The 24,972-nt window shown below is 35.3% G+C and overlaps 1 pseudogene; it reads left to right on the plus strand.

The window, feature by feature from the left end:
- LOC100454504 (bifunctional methylenetetrahydrofolate dehydrogenase/cyclohydrolase, mitochondrial-like) overlaps positions 1-13,993 on the plus strand; it is a 98,562-nt pseudogene extending 84,569 nt beyond the window's left edge.
- The last annotated feature ends 10,979 nt before the right edge of the window (positions 13,994-24,972 follow it).

Below are 24,972 nucleotides of genomic sequence, written 5' to 3' on the forward strand. Positions count from 1 at the left end.
AATGAAATGAATTCCCTTACACAGTATTTCTGCTAGTTGCTAAGTCATAGCTAAATGGATCCTTTTAGAAACAAAGGAGCATGTTTTTGACTCAACACATTTTTATGGTTTAAATGTGTCCCTCAAAGCTCAGGTGTTAGAAATGTATGCCCAATGCGTGTTTAAGGGATGATGAGGTCATGAGAGCTCTGCCCTCATGAATGGATTAATACCATTACTGCAAGTGTAGTTTAGCTATTGTGAGAGTGGATTCCTGATAAAAAGCATAAGTTCAGCCCCTTTTGTCCCTCGCTTTCTTTCCCTTTCTCACACTCTCACCTTCCACCATAGGACAAAGCAGCAAGAAGGCCTCAGCAGATGCTAGTAGTGTGATATTAGACTGCCGAGTCTCCAGAATTGTGAGAAATAATTTTTTTTCTATAAATTACTCAGTCTATGGTATTCTGTTTTAGCAACACAAAATGGACTAAAGCAGAAAATTAGTACCAGGAGTGGGTTTATTGCTATAACAAATACCCAAAAAATGTGGAAGCACCTTTGGAACTGGGTATTGGGTACAGACTGGAAGAATTTGGATAAGCAGCCTTAAAAAACTTAAATTGCTGTGAATTGAGTGTTAAAGGCATTTCTGGTGAGGGCCCAGAAGAAGAGCTGCAGGGAAACTGAAATTTCCTAGAGGTTACTTAGATGGTTGAAATGAGAATGTTGGCAGAAATACGGACACTAAAGGCCAGTCTGATGAGGTCTCAAATGAAACTGAGAAACAAGATACCGGAAGCTAGAGTAGAGGCCACCCTTGTTACATAGTTGCAAAGAACTTGTTGGAATTGTGTTTCTGACTTAGGGCCTTATGCAAGGCAGAACTTAAGAGTGATGAGCTAAATTATCTTGTAGAAGAAGAAATATCTAAGCAGCAAAGGGTAGAAGGTGCTACATGGCTTCTTTAGGCCATTTACCGTAAAAGGAGAGAACAGAGGAATGATCTAAAGATGGAATTTATAATTAAAAAGGAGGCAGAAAGTAAAAATTTTGAAAATATTTAGGCTAGTCATGTAAAGAATGAAAAGGCATGTTTAGGAGAGGAAACCAAGGGTGTGACCAAGTGACTACCCTTTGCTAAAGAGATTACGATTGGGTAGAAGGGTGCCAGGTAGTATTCATCAGGACAATGAGGTAAAACTATCAAGGCATTTCAGAGATATTAGGCTGCCCCTTCCAAGGCTGGTCCAGAGCAGAACCTTGAAGGCAGTTTTCAGAGAGGAGCCTGTGGGACCTCAGTATTCACCATCCTGTGCTGCTTCAAACATTGGCTCACTGCATTGTGGTGGAGCACTTCTCAGCCCACGCCACGACCCATAGCTCAGTGGGCCTAGTTGCAGCTTGGCTCACCACACTGGAGGGCACAAACAGTAAGCCTTGGCAGCATCCATATGGTGCTGACTCTGCGGACACACGGAGTGCAGAAGCTGTAAGGCTGTGGTGGCCTCCACCTGGATTTCAAAGGATGTATTGGACACCCTTGGGACCCAGGCAGGGCAGAAACTTGATGCAGGAACACAGCCACCACAGAGAGCCCTCACTAGGGCAATGCCCAGCAGAACTGTGGGGTCAGGGGTATTACATAAACTCTAGAACTACAGAGCTATCAGCATAAAACTCCAGCCTGGGAGAGTTGCAAGCATGAGATTCCAACCTGTGAGAGTTGTGGTGTAGCCTATGTCCAACAAAGACATACAAGTGTGGCTGCCTGAGACTTTGAAGGCCCACCCCCAGTCCAGTATGTCCAGCTATATGTCCAGGAGGAGGAACATAGAGTCAAGAAATATTATTTTGGAACTTTACAATTTAATGTCATGCGCATTGTTGGGTTTTGTACTTACTTGGGACCTGTTACTCCTTTCTTCTGAATTATTTCTCCTTTTTTGAATACGAATGTCTATCCTATGCTTGTTACACCGTTGTATTTTGGGAGTAGATAATTTGCTTTGATTTCACAGGCTCACCTCTGGAGGAAAATTTGCCTCAGGATGAATTGTGCTTTGAGACTCACTCATATCTGATTTAGATGAGACTCTGGAGTTGGACTTTTTTGAGTTAATGCTTTAATAAATTAAGAATTTGGGGGTATTGGACTGGAATGAATGTATTTTGCATGTGAGAAGGACATAAATTTTCAGGGCCAAGGGTGAAATGCTGTGGTTTGAATATGTCCCCCAAAGTTTATGTGGTGGAAACTTAATCTACAGTGCAGGAGTGTTAACAGGTGAGACCTTTTAAGAAGTAATTTGGTCATGAAGGCTCTGCCTTCATGAATGTAATAATGCCATTGTTGTGTCAATGTGCTCTTGATTTTTAAAAATCAGTTTGTTTCCCCTTTTGTCTGTTTCTCTCATTCTTTTACCCTCTTAACATCTTAACATGGGATGATGTGGCATAAAGATTCTTGCCAGATCCTGGCGCCTGGATACTGGGCTGCCTGTCTTTTAGAACCATAAGAAATAAGTTTCCTTTCTTAATAAATTACCCAGTCTGTGGTATTCTGTTCAAAAACACCACAAAAAGTATTCACAAAACAAACTCATTAACCCAGGTATTTTCTGGACTCCTAATAGCATGGCCTTAAAATGTATAAATTTATATAAAAATGGACCCATAATAATACTTTGCTAAGCATTTTGTTATCTATTATCTATAGGTCAGAAAGTGTTTTATATTTAATCTTCTCTGGATATTTGTAACATGGAGAAATGAATACAATTATTATTCTTTACAAATGGAAAAGCTTGAAGTTGGTTTTCAGATGGTTAGTAATTTTTAAGGTTATTTTTGATAGATGACTTTTAGAAGAGCAGCAACTAAAGTAAGAGTAAATATCACTTAAATGTCAATTAGTGACAGGTAATTAACCAGATGCTCCATGGGGAAAGCACATACAAATTACAATAATTTTTATAAGTTGCCCAACATACTTTAGAGATAAAACTTCAATGAATTACATATGTTCTCAAAATTCTATTAGGGTAACAAAATGAAATGCAAAGATATTAAAAATATATTGAAAACTATTAGTGCAAGTTTTCTTCAAATATAACTCTGATAACTTTAAATTTGTAATTAACTTACTGACATGTACAAAAATTATTGTTAGTTGTGCTTGAACATTATGGCTATGATGCTTTTGTATGTTCTGGTATCTCATGGAAACAGTCTGATTAATTAATTTATTTTACTTATTCTGATAGATCTTGCTTTCTAGTACAATGTTAGCAAATAGTTGATATTGGCTTTTTGAAATCATATTGTTAGGCACCTGCCTCCTATAAAAAGCAAATAGAAACCTCTTCTGTTCTTAAAAGTCTTCATGATATGAGAATCATATATTACTCTTCTAAATAATAGATACATATTTCTGACTAATTTTATCTTAATTTACATAAAGACGGGACTTATTACATCTAATGCGATATCTCAGTCAAAAGTTAAACGTCACAAAAATTATTTCTTAATAAATTAAGCAGCTTTAAATCTTCTGTCATCACAATTCAAGGAGACTTACCTTCTAAGAAAAGCACACATTCAATCTGAAGTCATTGCGTGACTAGTTCTCCCTTGGGTAATGCAATGCCCAATGAAATGTTAAATACACTAGTGTGTCACGGTAACAAGTAGGACTAGAAAAAAAAAATCGTAGTTAAAAGGCAGTAACAGTGTTGTAAAGATCAACACCTTTAGGTTTCTCAAAGGTAAAAGACTTGCTGTCATAATCAATAATAACTGTGAACACATACGGCTCCACTAAAATGGCGTCAATAAGAATAAAATTAATGATACAGAGACAACAGTAAAAGAAATAAAATTGGCCTTTTCACCAATTATGCAAAGTCCACTGATTCTGCATAAATAATTGCAAGCAATTTTTCAGCATACTCCTACTACAGAATGCATCACTCAGCTATGACCTTTTAATGAAATTGAGATAAAATTGCAAAGCAGATATTTAACTTATTTCAAAGACAGAATTGCATTTTCTTTAAGAAAAAAATAAAACTCCTATTCAGTATTGTTGTAAAGTCATTTTACCCTTAGTATTTACCAGATTATTCTATATTTTGAAATATTAATACATTGGGAAGGCAGTAGACTACAAGAGACTGCTTTTGTATAATTTTCAGTCCCACCACTTACTAGCTGTGTGAACTTGGACAAAGGAAGGGAGTGTTCTAAACTTCATGTCCTCATTTGCCAAATGAGGATAATAATGGTATGACTCTTGTAGAACATGGGTGAAGATTGAATGGACTTTGGTAGCATGATACCAGGAAATGATAAAAATTTATAAAGAGTGTCTGTTACAAAGGGCTTCTTTTATTTTATGTGGAAAAAACATGTATATATTACATAAGCACAAACTTACTTGTTTAGCTTATTATTTTTACTTTTATTTTGTGTATTTCCTTCTGGCCACTCTGCTTCCCTGTTTCCCCAGGCAGTATAGAATAACAGTAGAATCCACCATAATCTCTTATTGACATATATCTGTAGAGTTTTATATTCATGTACACCCATATATACATCACTTTTTTAAGTTTTACAAAAACAAACTGTTATTTGCAATATGCTATTTTTTCAAAGATAATTTCTATAAATTATTCCAAGTCCTCTGAGGTAGCTCTTACACCTTTTTTAATGACTGCATAATATTTTCTAGAATATACATAATTAGTCCTTTATTGAAGGCTGAGCATTCGCTTGGTTTTAAGGTGATTTCCCTATTACAAAATTATATACCAAAATGTTTACATGTCAATCAGTTATGCCTTTATTTTTATGGGTTATCATATCAGGTTTGGAATTTCTGTGTTGAAATGCACATGCTTATTTGAGTTTAGAGACTGTACTAGAATACAAGTTCTGCAAAGAGCTTTGTTGCCATCCAATAATATGTTCCAAGTATCTAGAAGAGTGCTTAGAATTTTTTACTGTTCAACAATGTATCCAAAATGCCTAGATGTGTGACTACAATTTATTAAGCTCAATTTGTATTTCTCAAATAAATGAACAAAAGGATATAATACTTCATATTTTTAAGACCAATGTGTCATTTTCTCTACATCCCAACCACCAGTAGATTCTGCAACTAAATATTCTGTAATTAAATATTATAATTTTTTAATGAATCTGAAAGGAAGAGAATCTACCTTATTGTATTTAATTTAGATTTTCATAATGTATTTTATCATCTCATTTCTTTGATAATTTGGGTTGCTGTTTTGTGATCTATCAATTAAAATCCTATCTGTTGTTTTATTTTTTCTCAATTTGTAAGAGATCTCTGTATTACTATAGAAATTGACTCTTTGATCTTTCTTCTGCTTTATATATTTCAGATCTATCATATATTTACTTTGTTTATCATGTCATATATTTTCTTTGCTATTCTTTGCTAAGTAAATGTTTTGTTAATATTATAAATTCTGAAGCACACTGAGTGAAAATGTTACATATAGAGTTCATATTTTTCTTCAGTATATTTTATTATTTTAATATTAAGTCTTTTGTCTATTTGTTTTATAAGACATAAAATAATATAAACTTCTTTATTTTCTTACAGATAAATAGTCTCTTATATAAAATACTCTTTAGTAACTATAGTCATAGCTCTAGTCTCATAAATATAAATATAAACTGGGATCTAAGTACAAACTCTTTATTTGGTTCCATGGATTTTTTTCTATATCTGTACCAATATGATTAAATTAGTATGGCATTATAGATATTTCTGATACTAGGAAATCTCGTCACCCATTATTATGTATCTTTGCTAAAGATTCCTTATCTATCTAGTATTCATTTATTCATATGAAATTTAAGATAATTTCATCCTACTTCATGTTTCACTTCCCAAACAATCCTATGATGGCATTGTAGTAATAATTGCATTACATTTTTATAGCTCCTGGAACATAAGGAATATTCTACAATGAATGTATTTACATTTTTTCCTAAACTTAAGAATTTTTCAGTGGTGAACATTTCTATTAGCTAACTAACTTAAACCACTAAACCCTTACAAAAAATCCATACTTATCTAACTTCTCTTTAAATTATTTACCTTAGAAATTCAACCCTAGGCCTGGCGCAGTGGCTCACTCCTGTAATCACAGCACTTTGGGAGGCCAGGGCAGGTGGATCATGAGGTCAAGAGATCGAAACAATCCTGGCCAACGTGGTGAAACCACGTACCTGCTAAAAATACAAAAATTAGCTGGGCTTGGTGGTGTGAGCCTGTAGTCCCAGCTACTCGAGAGGCTGAGGTGGGAGAATCACTTGAACCCGGGAGGCAGAGGTTGCAGTGAGCTGAGATCGCGCCATTGCACTCCAGCCTGGCGACCGAGCGAGACTCCGTCTCAAAAAAAAACAAAAAAAGAAAGAAATGTAACTCCAGCCTCTGATGAAAAACGTAAGTTCTTACTAGAATAAAATTAACAATTTCAATTAGTTTTCTTCACTGGATTCAACATCTCTAGCTAGCAACATAAGTATACATCTTTAACTAATTTAATCAGTCATTGTTAAATATGAGTTATTAACATATTTAAATTTTTATGCAAGTCTTATTTGCTCCTCACAATAAAATGACTTTTGTGTGTATGTTATATCTTTGGTTCTGATTTTCTGGATTTTCTTAAGCAAATAGATTTGTCAGCTTCATTTTATTGGCTGAAAAACTACTTGAACAGATTGTGCATAAAGTTAAGAGTCATATGGAAATACTTTATATTTTAATTGTATAATTTAATACAATAACAAATAAAAGTTGAGAAAAAGATGTAGCATGATCTTGTACTATTCTTTTAATTTTATTCAAAATTTACATTTTTGGAATTAATAGTTTCCAATTGAACTATAGTTAAATTACCATCTAAAATTTTATTTTTACACATTGAAATTTTTAAGAGCCAGTGGACCTACAATCCACATAAATGTAAACCTATTAATTGATCTAGCAATCTATCCATACTTTCACTTTTAAAGACACTCAATAATGGTGATAACATAGAATTTGAATTAATAAATATTAGCCTGCTCTGTCTCAAATGGTCTCTTTTCATATTATTAGCTTTGTTTCAGATATACTGCATTTACTAATTTATGTATCTTCTCCATTTTTGGTATTTCTTTAGATACCTCCTGCTACAATTGCACATAAAAAGAAATAAAAGAGGTCAGCAGAATAAAAACACATAGTAAAGTTCATGTGTTCAAAATCGAGTAGTATCATCACTGGAAAAGCATAAGATTCATAGACTACAAAGATGTTACTGTTGTCACTAAAACAATGTGGTTTTATCTATCTAAATTCATTTCCTTAACCCTCAAAATATCTAGCTGTGCTTTATTTTACTTACCCATAGTTTGACAGTAAAACCCCAGAATTGAATAGACATTTCTGAGACTTCTAGGATTGTGATTTTTTTAATTCATTATTTGTTATATAAGCATTTATTGAAAATAAGCAGTGTGTTTCTTTTGGAAATATAGTGGTGATCAAATCATAGAAAACCATAAAGCATAAAATCTAGAGGATTAAGCAGAAAAATGTATTTAATGGAAGAGGTAAACATTGTTACCATCCCATATGGAAGAGAAACCACATCTGGGGCGGTGATCAGGAACCTCCCTACAGGGAAATAAGAAGTAGAACAAGTTTAGGTATTGATCAGGAATGTTGAAGGATGGGAGAGAAAATGGCTTTACCTTCTCTCTCTTTCAAGAAGAAAGAATTAGTAAATGCCGATGATAAAGAGAAAATATCAGATAAACTGAAACAGTATGACAAATATAAACAGCAAACTGAAGTAATAAGTGTAAAGTGAAAAATAATCCATTTAGCCTAAAATGATAAACTGAGCAAATGGTACAGAGGCATTTTGATTCTATCATAAAAACAGTGTGATATCATTGGTAGAACAGATATGGTCAGGCTTGTATGAGTCACACCTCTCAGTTAACAGTGTGGAAAAAGGATTAGAAATAGTAAGAGTGGGATATCTGCTGTGAAAAAGAGAGAAAGCATAAACGTGTATCTTTTTTTATAAGCTCCCCCATATGTATGTATGTATATATGTGCATTTGTGTATATGTATCCTATATATAATATATTTCTTTTTTAGTCTACCTATGGAATGGTATATTGCTTATTGTAATCTATAGAAAAATGATACCAAATATACAACCTCTTCAAATTGTGCAACACAATTTTTTCGTTAATAAGTTCCACTTTGTTTTTTTCAAAGCATGCAGTTTTGGGATTTAAACACCCAGGAAAGTCATCTTGCCAATTAAACTTGATTTTGTCCTAAATTCATGGTTATAATTAATCCGTTAGCCATCACTCATGCCAAGCAGCAGTCAGTGGATAGAAAGCAGAAAAATTATGTCAAATACATTAATTTCTAAATTCCATGAAGTTTTTTAATGCTACAGTTACTTTCTCAAAAACACTTTGACATTTTGACAAATTTGTGGAATGATCTCTATTTCTCTTGCAAACAAAGTGCATTTTACTCCAATAATTGATCATTTCACTCTAAATGATGATCAGTTCTGGTTGAATAAATGCAGTTATTTGACATCTGCCAACACTAATATTTTTCTTCCAGTTTTATCTTTACATCTTCTAGTCTAGCTATGGACTTTTTAATCTTCTTAAAAATAATACCTCATAATTAAAATAAGTTTAGTTGCCATATATAGTTTGCTATATATTCTTGTAATGGTCTTTAAATGCATTGTCCCTTTTAGGCAATTCATTTCTAGAAACTTGAATTGAAGCCTTACACATTCATTTTTTCATTTACATAACTGAATAGCTTAGTAAGTGTTCTTGTTTTTTACATTTTGTCTCATTCCTTCCTATTGTATCTGAGTTGCTTATCTACCTAGTGCCATCCTTGACTTTTTAAATTCATCTCTTTTATACTATTGCAGATTTTGAAAATAATGTATTCTTGTTAACACCTATCCACAGTTTGTGAGACATATAAAAGTTAAGCTCTCCTTTAAAAAGTGTTTTATACAAAAGTATGAGACACTGTAGTCCTGCTGTACTTTCATACTCATTTGGATATTTTTATATCCAAGTCCTTTCATGAACTCTTATATATATAACTTAACACTACCACAAAGTCATTTATATCAAATTTTCCAAGCAATTTTTAAACAATTTGTTTTATAAAGAAAAGACTGAAACTCCAGGAATGGAAAGGAGTGTAGACTGAGAGAATGGTTGCAGGGTGGCCGTGGTGGAACAGTTTTAGAAAATCGTTAGAGTGGAAACTCTGTGTTGTAAATGCAAAATTACCCCCGATACACAGCACATAAGATCTTTAGTCAAATGGATACTTTTCATAAACGTTAATTTTCCCTTAAAGAGTGCAATATATTTCCTAAATATAGCCTTATCAGGTAATCATTGTGTGAATAGAAGTGAAAATACACAAACTAGGTGAAGTTGAAGGCTACCATTCAAGTATTTACTAAGACAGGACTTTGCTTATTGCAACTATCCAAACTACTTGACTTTTATTAGTTTAAACAAGTGAATTTTATGGACTGGTTTTATCATAAAGTTAGGCAAGCAGAACACTTTTTTCAATCTCTCTGCCATCAGTCTACTATTTAAAATCTGCAAATACAGAGAAGCAATTCAATGGGAAGGCACCTAACTGTTGCATTAAAATCCTGTTTATGTCTTAAAATTTGAACAAATATTTAGTATTGAGAACACGTAGACTATATAAAATAATTAAGACGTTCACATATTATTTGTATTGAAATATGAAGTTTCTCAATATTTCACTTCTACAAAAATGATCAGGGAACTGTTTTTACATTTTTAGTCTTTGTTAGTGACTTATTCTCTTGGAAAGCTCTTAAGGTTGTAATAATATAATTGTCATCTTATTAAGTTGATTTCCTAGAATGAGCCACCTCACTTTAGCAACTACATTTGTATTTTCTAGATACTAAGTCTCAATATTTGCAGTTGGTTTTGTATATAAAATATTACATTTTGGAAAGAAATGAATGTGATCCCTTCAGCCAGTATAATGACTATAGTGTCATCTTCCATGACTCACACACCTAGCCTTGGATTTACTTTCTGAATCAATTCCAAATCCAAGTTTTGACTGGATTTTCCAAAATAATAAACCCATCTTATGGTGCATAGGTCTCCAAAGAATTTTTCTACGCATTTTGATGTGCTTTGTGTCAATGGATTTTTAGAACATATGCCAGTATATATACATTATCATCTCCGAAAGTGACTAAGCAAAGCGAAGACTGAGTCTGATATCAAACATGTGAAAATAACTGTATTTGATTATAAAACAAATGAAAAAGAATTTAAAACGTGACTAGTGAGTAGGGCAACATAACTTGGCAATCATCTCTATTTAATTTATAAAATGATATCTTGCATGTCTACTTATGTGTATCCATTACTCTAAAGCTGTGTTGTTCAATACATTAGTCACTAGGTGTAAGTTGATATTGAGCACATGAAATATAGCCAGTTCAATGGAAAAATGGAATTTTCAATTTATATTATTGAATTGACTATTTAAATTTGAAAACAAGTTGTGTAAAATAAGTTTTTGATTAAACACAAGTTCATTGGTTCGGTATAGCTACATTTCACTTTGATCATTGCATTCTGCCAGATTTTATAGTTGTAGTTCATGTGGCAGATGCATAAGTAGTTTCTGGTATTACACATAAATACATCACTCTTCTAGAAAATGTCATTGTATTGTTTCAGTTTAAATGAATCTTTTCAACACAATGATTTAATGTTGTAATGTGCTTATTTGAACATTTCACATAGCAGATTAGAGTGATACCTATGTAAATTCTCAGATTTTGATAATGTAATTGTAAGTACTAATTATTTTAAAGTGTTTCTTATACTTATTTTCCTTCAGATTAAATTATTTTTCTCATTGAAGTAAAAAAGTATGGTCATATTTATAAATTTAAAACAAATTTTACTTCTGCTACAGAATTGAGTGGGGATACAGAAGCTATTACGGATTGAGCATCCCTAATCTAAAAATGTGAAATCTAAAATTCTCCAAAATCTGAAGTTTTTGAATGCCAACATAACACCATGAGTGGAAAATTCCACACCTGACATGTTATTTTTTCACTGTATTAATGGCATGTCATATTTCTTACTATTAAGTACTTATGTCTGAATATGTATAAGAAAATAATTGCCTATCTATAGCATAAAAATTCAGTCAGGAATGATGGGGATGTCAAATAACCAGAGGTGATCCAGATTGGTAGCCGAGATAGACACTTTTGCTTTCTGATGTTTTAATGTATGCAACTTTGTTTCATGCACAAAATTATTTTTAATTTATTTTTAAATACTGTTTAAATAAAATTATATTCAGGCTCTGTGTGTAAGGTTTTAGGTGAAGTGGTGGTTAAATAAATTATCATACCTGAAATAATACCTGAAATTATACCTGAAATAAAAACTTATATGGAAAACTTTTCAAACTTTTCAAAAACTTATCAGGAAAAGACCAGAAGAGAATATTTTACAAAGCAAAAGATCTCAAAAAGCTATCAAACAATTGTCTATAGTATACAAGATCTTTCTACTAATATCAAAAATCAATTGATTCAAATATTGGAATAATATGTGTTTTTCTTTAGCCTAAAATGAAACATGAAATAAAAAGCACTCTTCAATTAATACATTGGTTATGTTTTATTTCCATTTTTGCAAAGAAATGCTGTCAATTTGTGGCTTAAATTACTGAATTTTTGTCATAAATTATGTCATTAACATATGTCAAAGAATATAATCTGCTAGATATAAAGATGTTATTTTCTATCACAACGGGTGGTCCTCAGCTCCAACTAGACAAAATTTTGGATTAATTAGAATTCTAAAACAGACTGTATTCCTCTTCACATTTTGTTCTACTATTAGAAACACATTGAAAATATCTATACATTTTCTGATCAAACTTAATGAAAAGTTTCATGGATGTTTAGTCGTTAAAACCATTTAATATGTGTATGCAAGTGTATAAATCACCAACAGGTTATGCAAATTTTGAAAGAAAAAGAAGGCAGTCAATTAACATTTTTGGGGTTCTTTTTGAGACAGAGCCTCACTCTGTCACCCAGGCTGGAGTGCAGTGGGGCGATCTCAGTTCACTGCAAACTCTGCCTCCCAGTTTAAGCGATTATCTTGCCTCAGCCACCCTAGTAGTTAGGATTACAGGCATGTGCCACCATGCCTGGCTAATTTTTGTATTTTTGGTAGATATGGGGTTTCGTCATATTGGCCAGGCTCGTCTCGAACTCCTGGCCCCAAGTGATCCGCCCTTCTCGGCCTCTCAAAGTGCTGGGATTACAGGCCTGAACCATCGTGCCCAGCCAATTAACTTAATGATACTGTGTTCTCTACCAATGATTGTTGTTTGAATGGCAAAAAGTTTCACACAGATTTTCTGTACTGTAATTTCCAATGAAATATTTTCTTGAAACAAGAGAAATGCATGCCAATATTCGATAGTTAAGACCCCCCGAAATTCTAGTGATTTATGCTTTCTCACCAATATCACAATATATGTTAACTAATATGAAGATAAATATAGTAGAAATTGAAATTTTTCACAATACAAATCTATGATAATAACATATTCCTCTAACGGGATAAATATGCAGAAGGTGTTTATTGTAATTGACAGTGTCATGTAAATTGGCTGCAAAACTACTTTTTTTCTAAGAAAATGTTGAGGAATGCTTTGCTGATATTAATAAACAGTTGATTTTAATTTATCAAATGCTTATTTAAATTTAATGTTAATGCTACTGAGTTGACACAGTTAGTAGATTGATTTAACTTAGGAAGCGGTATTTTTGGAACTGTTACACATTTGCCTCTAAGTTAAATTTCCTCCTTCCAGGCGTAGGCTATGGCTGTGGCTTCCCTCATGTCTGCGTTGGCTGCCCAACTGCTATGGCCCCCGCAGAGCTGCCGCCTGCACTCTCGCACCTTCCACAGCGCGGCATTTTGGAACCACCAGTGAGACAATTGTGAAACCAGCTTCAATTTCTGAGGAAGAATTGTTGAAGTTAATAAATAGAGTAATGTTGATAATTAGATGGCCACCTTGTTCAGCTGCCTCTTCCAGAACACACTGATGAGAGAAGGATCTGCAATGCTTTTTCTCCAGACCAGGATGTTGATGGCTTTCCTGTAATGAATGTAGGGCGAAAGTGTCTGGACCAGTATTCCGTGTTACCGGCTACCCCATGGGGTGTGTGGGAAATAATTAAGCGAAATGACATTCCAACCCTAGGGAAGAATGTGGTCGTGACTGGAAGGTCAAAAATTGTTGGAATGCCCATTGTAATGTCACTGCACATAGATGGGGTGCATGAAAGTCCCAGAGATGATGCCACTGTTACAATATCTCATGGATATACTCCCAAAGAGCGGTTGAAGAAACAAAATTTTTGCAGATATTGTAACATTCGCTACAGGAATTCCAAACCTGTGCACAATAGATATAATCAAGGAAAGAACAGGAGTTATTGATGTGGGAATAACTAGAGTTCAAGATCCCATAACTGCTAAACCCAAATTGGTTGGAGACGTGGATTTTGAAGGAGTCAGATAAAAAGCCGGTTACATCATGCCACTTCATGGAAGTGTTGGCCTCATGACGGTGGCGATGCTAATGAAGAACACCATTACTGTTGCAAACAAGTGCTGAGGCTTGAAGAACAGTAAGTGCTGACGTCTAAAGAGCTTGGAGTAGCCACTAATGAACTATTGTGTCTTCTATGTCACAAACAGCACTCCAAGCCAGCTCAAGAAGCAAAGCAGGCCAATAGAAAGACAATATTTTTTATTTATTCTATGAAATGGTTTAAAATGATGCTTTGTATTTATTGAAAGCTTAAATTGGAAGGTGTTTGTGCACAATAGCTCTGCAGTACCTCACCAGGGAGCATTCCAGTATGCAGGGGCGCGTATCTAGCCAAGAGCAGCCATTAACCCAGTGATGAACTTGGGAGGCATTTGTCATATCGAGGTGGATATTTAACTCTGTCAAACCACCTCGGTTGAATATTTGCCTTCAATAGGACTGCGTTTCCCAAATGCTATTTCAATAAGAGTTGACACTCATTTTAGGCACCAAAACTTTTGGGTTCAACTGATCAAACCAAAGGAAAAGTGTTGCTAGACAAAATTAGGGAAAAGGTGAAAAAGGAAAGTATGGTAGTAATTGAGTAGAAAAAAATTCCTCTAATTTATATGTGCATTGATTAGTAACCAGATTTATCTAAGTAGAACTGAATTGGCTAGGATGAAAAGAAAAAGTACATATTAATCCTTTTCCTAAGCTGTCTTTTTGAGGCTTAGTCAGTCATTGGGAAAATGTTTAAGATTGTTCCTTGATATTTGTCCTCATTTTATGTATGCTACCCTTCAGTACTTTCTCCCCATTTTAGATTTCTAGGATTGAAAGGCTTACTTTATAAATTAGTCATGTGTATTGTCATATTTGGCTTTCCTATATACTTTAACTTCATTGTTAAAATTTTGTACTGTTAGGGAATATCTGATAGTTTATTTAATATATCTTAAAACCTATTTTTGAAAAACAAACTTGCCTTGATAATCATTTGGGCAACTTGGATAAGTATGCAACTTACTTTCCACCAAAGAATTGCCAGCTTTTCTGAGATGTATCCTGTTGATTTTTTCAGAATTTGTTTTCTTTTTTGAGAAGGAGTCTTGCTCTGTTGCCGGGTTGGAGTGCAGTGGCGTGATCTTGGCCCACTGCAACCTCTGCCTACTGGGTTCAAGCAATTCTCCTGCCTCAGCCTCCCGAGTAGCTGGGACTACAGGCGTGCACCACCATGCCCAGCTAATTTTTGTATTTTTAGTAGAGATGGGTTTTCACCATGTTGGCCAGGATAGTCTCGATCTCTTGACCTCGTGATCTGCCCGCCTTGGCCTCCCAAAGTGCTGGGATTACAGGCTTACAGGCGTGAGCCACTGCACCCAGCCCAGAAGAATTTTAACAGTCTGAGTTAATATTAAATTTAATCACACTCTCTGAATGTTATGTTTTTCTTTTTTAATCAAACAAAGAAAAAAGAACAAACAAATTTCATTTTAAAACAGGAACTCATTTTGTTCATGTGGATACAAATACTAAAGCAAAAATTTTTTCTTCATATTGATTCACTTATTGGAAAACTTTTAAGTATGTTTGCAACAACTGGTGTAATGTGAAATTACTTTTTCAAACATAAATTCGTAAAATCTAAATACACATAAAATACTTTCAATGAAAATTTAGTATCTGAATTAAAATAAGCTGTACATATAAAATATAAAGTAGATTTCAAAGAATTAGTATTTTAGAAGTCATCTTGTTTTATGTCTTGAGATAAAAATATAACATATTAGGCTAAACACAAAATAGTATTAAAGTTGATTTTAAAAATTACATATATGGCTCAGGTTACACTTCTATTGGAAAATACTCTGATCAAGCATGATTATCAGGGTGAGATCAATGCCTACATGAAGTATTCCAATGATTTTCTTAGACTTTTTGACTTGAACATGATTCCCAGGACACTAGGAATCCAGAAATATGCTATGACACAGAGTTTGGTTTTTATTTTATAATTGCTTGGCTTCATAATCATGTGTATGTGAAGACTATATAGAATTTAAACTAAAAGCCTCTAAAAATCTATATGAATATAAAAGACGAAATTGTCTAGCTTAGTCAAAAGAAAGGCAAATGATGAGTTATGCTCATTTACTCATTTTCCTCACTATTTTAATGAAGAAGATTGGTTATCAATATGTTACCATAACCATATTTCTAAACCAAGAATAGAAGAAGTAATGTTTGGCACAGTAATCTTTGTCTTTTTTCTTTTTGAAGAACTTAACAATGACCATAGATCATAGGCTAATTACTGAAAGCATTTCTTGGTAAATTTCAGTTATGATCCCATTCAAATAGTGTACACACATTTTTCCCTTTTTTGTTTTATTTGAAGAACATTTTGTTAGTTCTTTTGAAATTATGTGTTTTCTAAAAAAATTTCTTCATAACAATTTATATGTTTTAATTTTTATTCTGTTTTTTTAATGTTTACTAGATGGAAACAGGCAAAAAAAGAAAAAGAAAAAAAATCTCGTTTACTACACGTGAGAAGAAATAGGGAATTAGGGCTGCAGAGAAAAAAGCAATAAACTTTAACCTATGTAAGAATAATAAATCAGGTAGCTCACTTATTTGCTATTTCTACATGAAATCTTAATAGAAAATGTTATTGCCTAAATGAAATTCACCAAGGCTTGATAGAATTGTTCCTTCTAACTTCTAGTATTTCTAGGAGTCACTATGCTCCCACTATGGTTGGCATAACACATATTTAGGGAATATAGATGCTCATTAAAAACAGTCTGAATGTCTCTCTAAAATTTTAATCTATGGGTCTTACATCAAATAATTAGATTTTTAAAAAAGTAATATATAAAATAAGTTTTAAGACAATAGTATCTTTTTATATCAAAGCAAAATAATAATTAAATAAAATGTAAAAGTCTAAACCTAGGATGCAACGAATTGTACTTGGATAATTTTTAAAGGACAGAAGATTAATTTGACATAAAAATTAACATTAAAATTGATGAAGCCCAAAGCATTGCTGAAAAGGGTTTTAAGATTTCGGTTTAGATTAACACCTTCAAAGTGAGAATCAATTTAAGTTTTCTTACATACTTTGTTAACATTTTTGTAAAGGGAAGAATATAAATTTTTATAACGTTTTTAAACTTTGCTTATCAAAAGCATTAAACTGTACTTATTTTCATCTGTGGTGATATTTTTAAATGACTGAAAATGAATATTTTGACTTCAAAAGCCATATAACTCCTTGGTGGTATTACTGAATGTGAAAGACTATTTCAAGGAGTCTAAAAGAAATACAATATGAACAACTCTAAATTTAGTTATTTATTATATCTTCTTCAGGGTAGTTTCAGTAGTAATAATATGGAGTTAAGTTATTTTTGTACTAGATGTAATTCATTTCATTCTGTTCATAATAATAATTTAACATTTTTTGTAATAGGAAGGAAATAGACCATGATCAATTTTAGTTACACATTAATGTCAATATTTGCTTTATTAACTATAAGAAGAGCTTTTGAAAATAGGTTTATCAATTGAGGTACAAGGAGAGATACGTGCTCGCTCCTTCACCCACAAGGCTCGTGAGCACATATGTATAGTTGAACATGTATGTCCCCATATCACTTTGTAATATAAAAACTGGTAGGCAGAACATGATAATTTGACAAATACAGAATCTCAGCAACATGGAACTAGGAACACAAATGACTTAGAATCACACATATCCCTTGCCTTAAGCTAAACTAAGAGCCAAAATTATGCTCCAAAAACTTAGATGAATGGTATAAGACACAGAATTCAATATTTGTAGAAAGATCAACAAATTCTTATTTTTATTATTGTTATACTTGAAGTTCTAGGGTACATGTGCAAAACGTGCAGGTTTGTTACATGTGTATACATGTCCGATGTTGGTTTGCTGCACCCATTAATTTGTCATTTGCATTAGGTAGTTCTCATAATGTTATCCCTCCCCCATCCCCCCACTCCACGACAGGCCCTGGTGTGTGATGTTCCACTTCTTCTGTCCAAGTGTTCTCATTGTTCAATTCCCACCTATGCAGTGTTTGGTTTTTTGTCCTTGTGATAGTTTGCTGAGGATGATGGTTTCCAGCTTCATCCACGTCCCTACAAAGGACATGAACTCATCATTTTTTATGGCTGCATAGTATTCCATGGTGTATATGTGCCACGTTTTCTTACTGCAGTCTATCATTGTTGGACATTTGGGTTGGTTCCAAGTCTTTGCTATTGTGAGTAGTGCCTCAATAAACATACGTGTTCATGTGTCTTTATAGCAGCATGATTTATATTCCTTTAGGTGTATACCCAGTAATGGGATAGCTGGGTCAAATGGTATTTCTAGTTCTAGACCCCGAGGAATCACCACACTGTCTTCCACAAGGGTTGAACTAGTTAACATTCCCACCAACAGTGCAAAAGTGTTCCTATTTCTCCACATCCTCTCCAGCACCTGTTGTTTCCTGACTTTTTAATGATCCCTATTCTAACTGGTGTGAGATGGTATCTCATTGTGGTTTTAATTTGCATTTCTCTCATGACCAGTGATGACGAGCATTTTCTCATGTGTCTATTGGCTGCATAAATGTCTTCTTTTCAGAAGTGTCTGTTCATATCCTTTGTCCACTTTTTGATGGGGTTGTTTGATGTTTTGTTGTAAATTTGTTTAAGTTCCTTGTAGATTCTGGATATTAGCCCTTTGTCAGATGGGTAGATTGCAGAAATTTTCTCCCATTCTGTAGGTTGCCTGTTCACTCTCATGGTAGTTTCTTTTGCTGTGCAGAAGCTCTTGAGTTTAATTAGATCCCATTTGTCAATTTTGACTTTTGTTGCCATTGCTTTTGGTGTTTTAGTCATGAAGTCTTTGCCCATGCCTATGTCCTGAATGGTATTGTCTAGGTTTTCTTCTAGGGTTTTTATGGTTTTAGGTCTAACAAGTAACTCTTTAATCCATCTTGAATTGATTTTTGTATAAGGTGTAAGGAAGGGATCCAGTTTCAGCTTTCTACATATGGCTAGCCAGTTTTCCCAGCACCATTTATTAAATAGGGAATCCTTTCCCCATTTCTTGTTTTCATCAGATTTGTCAAAGATCAGATAGTTGTAGATATGTAGTGTTATTTTTGAGGCCTCTGTTCTGTTCCATTTGTCTATATCGCTGTTTTGGTTCCAGTACCATGCTGTTTTGGTTACTGTAGCCTTGTAGTATAGTTTGAAGTCAGGTAGCATGATGCCTCCAGCTTTGTTCTTTTTGCTTAGGATTGTCTTCACAATGCGGGCTCTTTTTTGGTTGCATATGAACTTTAAATTAGCTTTTTCCAGTTCTGTGAAGAAAGTCAGTGGTAGCTTGATGGGAATGACATTGAATCTATAAATTATCTTGGGCAGTATGGCCATTTTCATGATATTGATTCTCCCTATCCATGAGCATGGAATGTTCTGCCTTTTGTTTGTGCCCTCTTTTGTTTCCTTGAGCAGTGGTTTGTAGTTCTCCTTGAAGAGGTCCTTCACATCCCTTGTAAGTTGGATTCCTAGGCATTTTATTCTCTTTGTAGCAATTGTGAATGGGAGTTCACTCATGATTTGGCTCTCTGTCTGTTATTGGTGTATAAGAATGCTTGTGATCATTGCACATTGATTTTGTATCCTGGGACTTTGCTGAAGTTGCTTATCAGCTTAATGAGATTTTGGGCTGAGACGATGGGATTTTCTAAGTATACAATCATGTCATCTGCAAACAGGGACAATTTGACTTCCTCTTTTCCTAATTGAATACCCTTTATTTCTCTTTCCCGATTGCCCTGGCCAGACCTTCCAACGCTATGTTGAATAGGAGTGGTGAGAGAGGGCATCCCTGTCATGTGCCAGTTTTCAAAGGGAATGCTTCCAGTTTTTGCCCATTCAGTATGATATTAGCTGTGGGTTTGTCATAAATAGCTCTTATTATTCTGAGATATGTTCCATCAATACCTAGTTTATTGAGAATTATTAGCATGAAGGGCTGTTGAATTTTGTTGAAGGCCTTTTCCACATCTATTGAGATAGTCATCTTGTTTTTGTCTTTGATTCTGTTTATATGATGGATTACGTTTATTGATTTGTGTATGTTGAACCACCTTTGCATCCCTGGGATGAAGTCAACTTGATCTTGGTGGATAAGCTTTTAGATGTGCTGCTGGATTCGGTTTGCCAGTATTTTATTGAGGATTTTTGCATTGATGTTCATCAGGGATATTGGTCCAAAATTTTCTTTTTTTGTTGTGTCTCTGCCAGGCTTTGGTATCAGGATGATTCTGGCCTCATAAAATAAGTTAGGGAGGATTCTCTCTTGTTCTATTGTTTGGAATAGTTTCAGAAGGAGTGGGACCACCGCCTCTTTGTACCTCTGGTAGAATTCAGCTGTTAATCCATTTGGTCTTGAACTTTTTTTTGGTTGGTAGGCTATTAATTATTGTCTCAATTTCAGAGCCTTTTATTGGTCTGTTCAGGGATTCAACTTCTTCCTTGTTTACTCTTGGGAGGGTGTATGTGTCCAGGAATTTATCCATTTCTTCTAGATTTTCTAGTTTATTACATAGAGGTGTTTATAGTATTCTTTGATGGTAGTTTGTATTTCTGTGGGATCAGTGGTGATATCCCCTTTATCATTTTTTATTGTGTCTATTTGATTCTTCTCTCTTTTCTTCTTTGTTAGTCTTGCTAGCTAGTGGTCTATCTATTTTGTTCATCTTTTCAAAAAATCAGCTCCTGGATTCATTGATTTTTTGAAGGATTTTTTTGTGTCTCTATCTCCTTCAGTTCTGCTCTGATCTTAGTTATTTCTTGCCTTCTGCTAGCTTTTGAATTTATTTGCTCTTGCTTCTCTAGTTCTTTTAATTGTGATTTTAGGGTGTCCATTTTAGATCTTTCCTGCTTTCTCTTGTGTGAATTTAGTGCTATAAATTTCCCTCTACACACTGCTTTGAATGTCTCCCAGAGATTCTGGTATGTTGTGTCTTTGTTCTCATTGGTTTCAAAGAACATCTTTATTTCTGCCTTCATTTTGTTATGTACCCAGTAGTCATTCAGGAGCAGGTTGTTCAGTTTCCCTGTAGTTGTGCAGTTTTGAGTGAGTTTCTTAATCCTGAGTTCTAATTTGATTGCACTGTGGTCTGAGAGATAGTTTGTTGTGATTTCTGTTCTTTTACATTTGCTGAGGAGTGCTTTACTTCCAATTATGTGGTCAATTTTGGAATAAGTGTGATGTGGGGCTGAGAAGAATGTATATTCTGTTGATTTGGGGTGGAGAGTTCTGCAGATGTCTATTAGGTCTGCTTGGTGCAGAGCTGAGTTCAAGTTGTGGATATCCTTGTTAACCTTCTGTCTCATTGATCTGTGTAATGTTGACAGTGGGGTGTTAAAGTCTCCCATTATTAATGTGTGGGAGTCTAAGTCTCTTTGTAGGTCTCCAAGGACTTGCTTTAAATCTGGGTGCTCCTGTATTGGGTGCATATATATTTAGGATAGTTAGCTCTTCTTGTTGAATTGATCCCTTCTTTGTCTCTTTTGATCTTTGTTGGTTTAAAGTCTGTTTTATCAGAGACTAGGATTGTAACCCCTGCTTTTTTTTTTTTTTTTTTTTTTTGCTTGGTAGATCTTCCTCCATCCCTTTATTTTGAGCCCATGTGTGTCTCTGCACCTGAGATGGGTCTCCTGAATACAGCACACTAATGGGTCTTGACTCTTTATCCAATTTGCCAGTCTGTGTCTTTTAATTGGCACATTTAGCCCATTTATATTTAAGGTTAATATTGTTATGTGTGAATTTGATCCTGTCATTATGATGTTAGCTGGTTATTTTGCTGGTTAGTTGATGCAGTTTCTTCCTAGCATCAATGGTCGTTACAGTTTGGCAAGTTTTTGCAGTGGCTGGTACCAGTTGTCCCTTTCCATGTTTAGTGCTTCCTTCAGGAGCTCTTGTAAAGCAGGCCTAGCAGTGACAAAATCTCTCAGCATTTGCTTGTCTGTAAAGGATTTTATTTCTCCTTCACTTATGAAGCTTAGTTTGGCTGGATATGAAATTCTGCGTTGAAAATTCTTTTCTTTAAGAATGTTGAATATTGGCCCCCACTCTCTTCTGGCTTGTAGAGTTTCTGCCAAGAGATCCACTGTTAATCTGATGGGCTTCCCTTTGTGGGTAACCCGACCTTTGTCTCTGGTCGCCCTTAACATTTTTTCCTTCATTTCAACCTTGGTGAATCTGACAATTATGTGTCTGGGGTTGCTCTTCTCGAGGAGTATCTTTGTGACATTCTCTGTATTTACTGAATTTGAATGTTGGCCTGCCTTGCTAGGTTGGGGAAGTTCTCCTGGATAATATCCTGAAGAGTGTTTTCCAGCTTCATTCCATTCTCCCTGTCACTTTCAGGTACACCAATCAAACGTAGATTTGGTCTTTTCACATAGTCCCATATTTGTTGGAGGCTTTGTTTATTTATTTTTACTCTTTTTTCTCTAAACTTCTCTTCTCACTTCATTTCATTCATTTGATCTTCAGTTACTGATAGTCTTTCTTCCACCCTATCGAATCAGCTACTGAAGTTTGTGCATGCATCGTGTAGTTCCTGTGCCAAGCTTTTCAGCTCCATCAGGTCATTTAAGGTCTTCTCTATACTGTTTATTCTAGTTAGCCATTTGTGTAATCTTTTTTCAAGGCTTTTAGTTTCCTTGAGATGGGTTTGAACATCCTCCTTTAGCTTGGAAAAATTTGTTATTACTGACCTCTGAAGCCTACTTCTGTCAACTCATCAAAGTCATTCTCCATCTAGCTTTGCTGTGTTACTGGCAAGGAGCTGCAATACTTTGGAGGAGAAGAGGCCCCCTGGTTTTTAGAATTTTCAGCTTTTCTGCTCTGGTTTCTCCCAATTTTTGTGGTTTTCTCTACCTTTGGTCTTTGATAATGGTGACCTACAGATGGGGTTTTCTTGTGGATGTCCTTTTTGTTGATGTTGATGCTATTCCTTTCTGTTTGTTAGTTTTCCTTCTAACAGTCAGGACCCTCAGCTGAAGGTCTGTTGGAGTTTGCTGGAGGTCCACTCCAGAGCCTGTTTACCTGGGTATCACCAGTAGAGGCTGCAGAACAGCAAATATTGCAGAACAGCAAAGGTAACTGCCTGATCCTTCCTCTGGAAGCTTCATCTCAGAGGGACACCAGCTGTATGAGGTGTCAGTCAGCCCCTACTGGAAGGAGTCTCCCAGTTAGGCTACACAGGCATCAGTGACCCACTTGAGGAGGCAGTCTGTCCGTTCTCAGAGCTCAAACACCATGCTGGGAGAACCACTGCTCTCTTCAGAGCTGTCAGACAGGGACATTTAAGTCTGCAGTTTCTGCTGCCTTTTGTCCAGCTATGCCCTGCCCCCAGAGGTGGAGTCTACAGAGGCAAGCAGGCCTCACTGAGCTCCGGTGGGCTCCACCGAGTTTGAGCTTCCTGGCCTCTTTGTTTGCTGGCTCAAGCCTCAGCAATGTCAGACGTCCCTCCCCCAGCCAGGCTGCTGCTTTGCAGTTTGATCTCGGACTGCTGAGCTAGCAGTGAGCAAGACGATGGGTGTGAGACCCACTGAGTTAGGCACGGGATACAATCTCCTGGTGTGCTGTTTGCTAAGACCATTGGAAAAGCACAGTATTAAGGTGGGAGTGTCCCAATTTTCCCAGTACAGTCTGTCACAACTTCCCTTGGCTAGGAAAAGGAAATCCCCCAACCCCTTGTGCTTCCTGGGTGAGGCAATGCCCTGCCCTGCTTCAGCTTGCCCTCCATGGGCTGCACCCACTGTCCAACCAGTCCCAATGAGATGAACCAGGTACCTCAGTTTGAAATGCAGAAATCACCCATCTTCTGCATTGATCACACTGGGAGCTGCAGACCAGAGCTGTTCCTATTCGGCCATCTTGGAAGGGAAGACAAGATCAATAAATTTTAAAATTGAGGACAACAAGTGAATTATTGGGTAGACAACCATGTTTGAGAAGGACTAGCATATGAGGTAGGGAATTAATGGGGTTTTAGGGACACAGCCTAATTCTGCAGATTGTATTAATGAAGTAGGATTGTAATCAAATCCAATCAAAGATTACGTAAGCAACTCCCCAAAATGTAACTGGAGTGCAAATTAAATGTATGCAGGCATACAAACAAACAAGCATACATATATACAAACTTATGTAAATATATAATGATATGGTTTGGCATTGTGTCCCCACCCATATTTCATCTTGTAGCTCCTAGAATCCCGACATGTTGGGGAAGGAACCTGGTGGGAGATAATTGATTCATGGGGGTGGGTCTTTCTCATGCTGTTCTCATTCTAGTGAATAAGTCTCACAAGATCTGATGGTTTTAAAATGGGAGTTTCCCTGCACAAGCACTCTCTCTTTGCCTGCCGTCATCCATGTAAGATGTGACTTGCTCCTCCTTAGTTTCCACCATGATTTTGAGGTCTCTGCAGCCATGTGGAACCATAAGTACATTAAGACATTTTTTTCTGGCCATGTTTCAAGTCTCAATTGCCCAGTCTCACGTTTGCCTTTATCAGTGTGTGAAAATGGACTAATACAGTAAATTGGTACCAGGAGAGATGGGTGCTGCTGTAGATACCCGAAAATGTGGAATGACATTGGAACTGGATAACAGAAAGAGTTTGGAGGGCTCAGAAGAAGAGAGAAAAATGTGGGAAAGTTTGGAATTCCCTGGAGACTTGTTGAATGGCTTTGACTAAAATGCTGATAATGATATGGAGAATGAAATGAAGGCTGAGGTGGTCTCAGATGCAGATGAAGAACTTATTGGGAACTGGAGCAAAGGTTACTCTTGCTATGTATTAGCAAATAGACTGGTGGCATTTTACCCCTGCCCAGGAAATTTGTGGAAGTTTGAACTTGAGAGAGATGATTTAGCGTACCTGACAGAATAAATTTCCAAGCAGCAAAGGATTCAAAAAATGACTTGGTTCTGTTAAAGGCATTCTGTTTCATAAGGGAAGCAGAGCATAAAAGTTTGGAAAATTTGCAGGCTGAAAATGTGAAAGAAAAGAAAATCCCATTTTCTGAAGAGAAATTCAAGCTGGCTGCAGAAATTTGCGCAAATAACAAAGAACTGAAAGTTAATCCCCAAGACAATGGGGAAAATATCTCCAGGGCACGTCAGAG

This window comes from Pongo abelii, chromosome 2 (genome assembly GCF_028885655.2).
Source record: "Pongo abelii isolate AG06213 chromosome 2, NHGRI_mPonAbe1-v2.0_pri, whole genome shotgun sequence".
NCBI lineage: Eukaryota > Metazoa > Chordata > Mammalia > Primates > Hominidae > Pongo > Pongo abelii.